Genomic DNA, 7,064 nt, shown 5'->3' on the forward strand with positions numbered 1-7,064 from the left:
ATCATCTGTGTTTCATAGTCTGAATGATAAAGAAAAAGGTTAATTTCAGAATTTTCTTAACTGCACTCTGTTTTTAGTCTTTATCATTCTCTATGTTTTCTTCAGAATTAGAATAAACAGTGAACTCTTAATTGCTCCTGTTTCCTGATTCTTTCATATTAATTATTTGATAAAGAATTCTTAACTGCTCTTTATCAGTAATCATCCATCTTCCCTCTTTCAATATGTTGAAGGATTCTTAACTTCCCTTCACCCATTTGAGCCCATTCCATCTGTTTCAAGCCTTCATTTGTTCCCTGTTTGACTACCTTGCTCTGTGAAGCCATCCTCTGTCAAGAAACCAAATCCAGAAAGCCATATTCTTTGACTCCATCATGCCCAATGGACTGAACTATTCTATTTTACCTCACTATTCTATTGAATCTCACCACCCAAACCCAAAACAAAACCCTTGAACTTCACAACTAACCTAATACCTTTAAAAAACAAAGCTAAATCATAAAGAGAGAGCCCTCTCTAGATAAAAATTGGCTAGATTTTGTATCTAAAAGATTGGTTTGTGGTTACCTCGGCATCCTTCCCTTTTCTTACAACTTTGGGGAAAACCTGAGTGATAACATCATTGGCGACTCCACCGGGGACCTGAATAATTGTTTATTACTATTGTTTATTTCATAAGCTACAGATGGATCCTGAAGTTAGCTAGGTAGCCTTTGAAATGGTTTTTCTTTGCAATTGCAGAAGTAAATGAATGCTGCTTCAGTCTATCTCAGGTCTAGTTTATGGATTGAACATCTAGTTTCAAATACTTGATCAGTTCCTCTTTTAAAAAAGTCTGTAGGAAGTTCAAAACTCCCACATCTAAAACCTCCTAGAAAAGACTGTTAAATTTGTATTGTCAAATTTATTTCAAAAGAAAAAACCAAAAACACACCTAGAAACTGGCTTCAAAAAATATTCATTACACGAGATAAAATCCTGATCCTAATCCTCCACCTGTGTTTGACAATCCTAATCTGATTCCTAGGATTATTAGAAGACAAGAGAGCCAAGGAAATTCTGCTAGTTCACACCTTGACAAACGTTTGCAGAACTCCATTCAATCTGAGCTTACCTCTGAGAGAACAACAAACCTTTCTATGATTACTACAGCTTCTCCAAGTTCACATCAGCACCTCCAACCACCCTTTCCACTCCTCCATCTATAACACAGATTGCCACTGTTATCCCTACTCCTCTAGTTGTCACATTTATTTCTACAACCATGGAAAACCGATATGCTCCCCTAAACTAACCTGCGAATCCAAGGGCTATGCCTCAAGACTATCAAAGTAAAATCCATTCTTTTGAAGATACTGGCTCTTACACAGCTCAACAACATACCAATAAAATGACCAACTATTTTGAAAGTTATGAGATTGATGATGATGATGTTAGAATGAAAGTATTTGTTCAAAGTTTAACCGGAGATGTTAGAACCTGGTTTAGTGCCCTCCCTACAAACAGTATCAATGACCCACAAGCTCTTTATCAGACCTTCTTGAACAGATGAGAAAAGAAGAAAGATCCTCTCCACATTTTATCAGAATATAAAAACCTGAGAAGAGGCACACAAGAAACTGTCCAAGATTACTGTACCAGATTTAATAATGTCTACAATGCTATTCCTCAAAATCTCAGACCTCCTCTAGATTTGGCCCTGATCAAATTCTCTGAATCAAATTCTCTGATGCGTTTGATTCTGATATGGCATACCAACTTAGGGAGAGAGAGCCTCGAAACTTAGAAGAGATGCAGAGTATATCTGTCAGTGTTGAGGCCAACCTGATATCTAAATGAGCTAGAGCTAGAGCTGAAAGAATGACACCTTTCAAAGAAGAACCCTCTGCCTTTGAACAGAAATTAGATGCGATTATTAAAGGAATGGATTGACTTGGTGATAGAGTAGAAACAATTGAGAGAAAATCCCCTTGGGATGGTCAACCAAGTAACACTAAGAGAAATCCAAATTTCAGGAAGAACCAAAATCCTAACACTGGGAAGACAGGGCCTGACCAAAATGTTAGGCCCCCATTTCAAGAAAATTATGCTCAAGCTTCAACTTCTGATGAACCAACAGAAGACACTCAAATTAATCTGATGGGACTCAGCAAAGAACAACAAGTTTTCTTGACCCAAGAGGATCAAGAAGCTGACATCCCTAAACAATTCCAAACTCAGTCAGGTGAATCATTTGAATTTAGGGAGGGATATGATACAACCATTTATGAAGTCCATAAACAATACAATCTGAGGAGCAGAAGGATAGATGTCCTTGAAACCAGTAAACAGAGAGATACCAAGTAGCCCAACAAAGGTAAGGTCAGTAACCCCCCTGTACATATTTTTTCTAAAACAGATCCTAGCCCTGATAACCAAATCGTTGAAGATGTATCAGATAATTAGCCACCTAGTAGACAACCTTCCACTACTATTCATGCTAAGGATAAAGTAGGAGAGCCTCCAGAACTTGATTTGGAAAAAATTTTAGCCCACAATCCTAGTCCTGAAGAAGAGAAAAATGTAGAAAATCCAGTTGTTTGAAATATAAGAACTCAGACCAAGAAACCTTTCAATCTTGAGACAGAAGTAGGAAAACTAAAGGTAGTTGTTCCTTTATCAGAATTAGCTAAACATAATGTCTACAGAAGTCAAATCAGTAGAGCACTCAAAATTTCTGTGAACGAAGATTCAGTAAACGTTTTTTATGACCAGCCTAAATTAATATTTTGCCCTGAAGTAAATGGAAAAACAACAAAAGGAGAAATTCCTCCTTTCTATGTAGGTTTAAACATACATGATAAAATACTTCATAATGCCATGTTTGATTCTGGTGCTTCTCATAACTTAATGCCTAAATATGTAATGGAGAGACTTGACCTTGACATCACCAAGCCATATAAAGACCTTTTCTCTTTTGATTCAAGTTAGGTCAAATGTTTAGGTTTAATCAAAGATTTATGTGTGTCACTAGTCCAATTTCCTGCCAAAACCATGCTAATGGACATAATAGTAGCTGATATTCCACCAAAGTATGGTATGTTATTGTCTAGATCTTGGGGAGAAAAGCTTCAAGGATCTCTACAGTTAGACATGTCCTATACAGAGAAACCTTAATGAAGTATGTAGTAAGTAGCCAAGAGAAACCTCAAAATTTCCCTATCTACTCAATACATTTAGATATGGATTATTTTATCCTTTACAATGCAGAAATTGATCCCCCACATGCAATCAGAGGTTTAACAGATGAAATAGAAAATATTGCAAATGAAAGGTCTAGTGTCTGAATCCAAGAAATTTCTGAAAAACATGAAACATCAACGAAATCAGAAGAAACTGAAAAACCAGATCTCCCTCTTAAACAGATCCTTGAAACTCTAGATACTAATTATAAACATGAAATCCTTTGGTACTTAGAATTTGATGGTTCTGTGAAAAAATTAGGAGCAGGGGCAGGAGTCTGGGTGCACAATTTTGAAAACAATCATGCTGAATGCCATGCCTACATGTTAAAACTTTAGGTGCACTAATAATATGGCTGAATATGAAGCTTTGTTGCTAGGTCTTAAACTGGTCAAGAAATTGGGAGCAACTAGAGTGTCAGTCCTAGGAGATTCTGATTTAATCATTTAACAGATAAAAGGGAAGTTATTGACAAATGATCTCAGATTGAGAGAGTACAAAGGAACAGCTCTAGAGATCCTCAATACATTTCTAGAAAGTTAGCTTGCCAAAATTCCAAGAAAGAATAACTTGCAAGCTCATAGCCTAGCAATGTTTGCCAGCACCTGTAAATTACCATTTGAACCAAATCATCAATTCACAGCTGAAATTAAACACAGGCCAGCCATACCTAGTAATGTGAAGAACTGGCAAGTGTTTGATAGTGATATTCAGATCAATAATTTTTTAACCTAGAAGAGGAATTTTCTAGCACTAACGTTGATGGAGATACAATTATTGAGTTTGATCCAACTAGTCAAATAGAAACAGACATTTCAGCAGAAAATGCAACTCAAATGCTTCATCCAAGAAAATTTACCAAAGAGGAAATACAGGATCTTAAAGAAACAGATGTTGATGAGATTATTGAAGGAGAATCTAAAATTATCAATTTGAAAGACAATCACTTGCCCAAAGGATTAACTCCTTTGGAAGATCTCTTTGATTTCAACGATATTCCAATGAAACCTCAAATGGAACCTCCAAAAGAAGACATTGAAGACTACAACATAGGAACTAAAGAGAAGCCAAAAATGACAAAATTGTCCAAATCTTTGCCCCCTGATAAAAAACGGAAGTATGTTGAACTGATCAAAGAATTCCAGGATGTTTTTGCCTAGAGCTATGGTGACCTAAAGTCTTATGACACCTCTGTAATTCAACATACAATACCCCTCAAAGAAAATCAAAAACCATTCAAACAAAAGCTCAGAAGAATCAACCCTGTACTGCTTCCTCCAATTGAAAAAGAAATCAAACAAATGCATGATGCAGGGATAATTGCTCCAATCAGATTTTCAGAGTGGGTGTCTAATTTAGTGCCTACCAGGAAGAAAATAGGAGAAATCAAATTATGTGTTGACCTAAGAAATGTAAATAAGGTTTCCTTGAAGGATAACTATCCTTTACCTAATATGGATCATACTTTACAGAGGGTAGTAGGTGCTTCTAGGATTTCACTTTTGGATGGGTTTTCAGGTTTTAATCAGATTCTGGTTCATCCTGATGACCAAGACAAGACTGCATTTACAACAGCATGGGATACATTCAAATATGTTAAAATTCCATTTGGACTTAAGAATGCAGGGGAAACCTTTCAACGAACAATGGACATAGCTTTTGCAAAAGAGATTCACGATTTTCTGGTTGTATATCTAGATGACCTCACTGTGTTTTCCAGATCAGATCGACAATATTTAGATCATTTGAGACAAGTGTTTTTAAAATGTAGAGAGTATGGTATTTCATTAAATCCTAAAAAATCTTTTTTTGGTCTAGAAGAAGGCAAACTGTTAGGCCATATCATCTCCAAAGATGGCATCAGAATTGATCCTGCTAGGATAAAAGCTATTCTGAAAATACCCCACCCCAGAAATGTCAAAGAACTTCAAGCTTTCCTAGGAAAGATTAAATTTTTGAGAAGATTCATATCTAATTTGGCTGAATTAGTTAGATTGCTGAACAATATGTTAAAAAGGAATTCAAAGGTTAAATGAACAGAAGAAGCCAAGCAAGCATTTGAAGAAATTAAAATGGCTTTGACCAGAACACCGGTCCTCACAAGTCCAAGGTTCGATAGAGACTTCATAATTTTCTCATTTGCATCAAAACACACTATAGTAGCTATTTTACTGCAAAAACATGATCAAGGATTCGAAAAACCCATAGCTTTTTTCCGTAAAGCACTTAGAGATGCCCCTCTGAATTACAAAATCATGGAAAAACAGGCTTATGCACTTGTGAAAGCTATTCAAGACTTCAGAGTCTACATATTGTACTCACATGTAATAGCTTATGTACCAAATGTTGTTGTCAAAGACATCCTGACTCAGGATGGAATTGAAGGCAAACGAGGTAAATGGATAGCTAAAATATTGGAGTATGACATTGAAATAAAACCTACAAAGCTGATAAAAGGACAGGGATTGGCTAAACTCATGACTGAAACAAACTTTCAAGCCCTGGATATTAATGAAATGGATAATGAACAGGAGATGGTGACTCCACAAATAAGCCAGGGCTTCTTAGAATCACCGTGGTATGCTGATATAATTCATGTATTATTAAACCTGCAAGCTCCTCCAGGGTTAAACTAGAAAAAAGAAATGATTTTTAAAGATGAAAGCTTCAAAATTCTGTATTTTAGATAATGCTCTAGTTTGGAAAAATCATGAATGTATTCTATTGAATTCTTTAATAAAAGAAGAAGCTGATAAAATTCTCAACGAATTTCATGCAAGGGACTGTGGAAGACACCTGTACTGGAAATCAACTGCAGACAAAATTCTAAGGGCTGGATTTTACTGGCCAACCTTGTTTACTAATGTAAAGAAGTTTGTCACTGCTTGCCACAAATGCCAAATTTTTGAAGGCAAAAGGAAACTGTTACCTTTACCCTTGAGACCAATTTCCACTGAAAGACCCTTTCAACAATGGGGTTTGGACTTCATTGGAGAAATCCATCCTCCCTCTTCTGGCCAACATAAATGGATCCTTACTGCCACCGACTATTTCACCAAATGGATAGAAGTCATTCTTTCTAGAAAAGCTAATGATACAGTGATTATAGGATTCTTAGAAACCAACATATTGTCTAGATTTGGCTGTCCTGAAAAGATCATAACTGACAATGTTTCTGCCTTCAAGTCCAAGAAAATGATAAATTTTTGTAACAAATACCATATCACTTTAGGCCGTTCCACAGCCTATTACCCTCAAGGTAATGGTCTAGCTAAATCTTCCAATAAAAGCCTGCTTAATATTATTAAAAAATTGTTGGAAGTGAACAAGAAAAAATGGCACAAGAAACTTACAAATGCACTATGGGCAGACAGACTTACTACAAAGAGATCTATTGGAACTAGCCCTTATGAGTTGGTTTATGGCATGGAGGCTTTGTTTCCTTCATCTTTAGGAGTTCCTGTAATGAAATTATTGCAAGAAGCTCAGGTGGAATCCAATCGCATTCAAAGGAGAATAAATCATACCATCCATTTGCAGCAGATCAGAGAAAAAGTGCACCAAAGATCCCAAGTGTCACAAGAAAAAATCGAGAAAATATTTGATAAAAGGACCAAAGTAGAATATTTCTACATTGGAGACAAAGTCCTAAGGTGGGATTCTAGGAGAGAATACAAAGGAAAACATGGTAAGTTTGACTTCCTGTGGAAAGGGCCATATATCATCTAGGCTTTGCAAGGGAACAATACTTACTTTTTGAAGAGCCTGGATGGTACAAAAACATAAGAAGGACTAGTGAATGGTCGAATGTTGAAACATTACTTTGATCCAGTTTTTTGATG

The sequence above is a fragment of the Pinus tabuliformis genome, chromosome 4_1 (assembly GCF_031772625.1).
Source record: "Pinus tabuliformis cultivar Carrire ecotype Pingquan chromosome 4_1, CPIR1, whole genome shotgun sequence".
NCBI lineage: Eukaryota > Viridiplantae > Streptophyta > Pinopsida > Pinales > Pinaceae > Pinus > Pinus tabuliformis.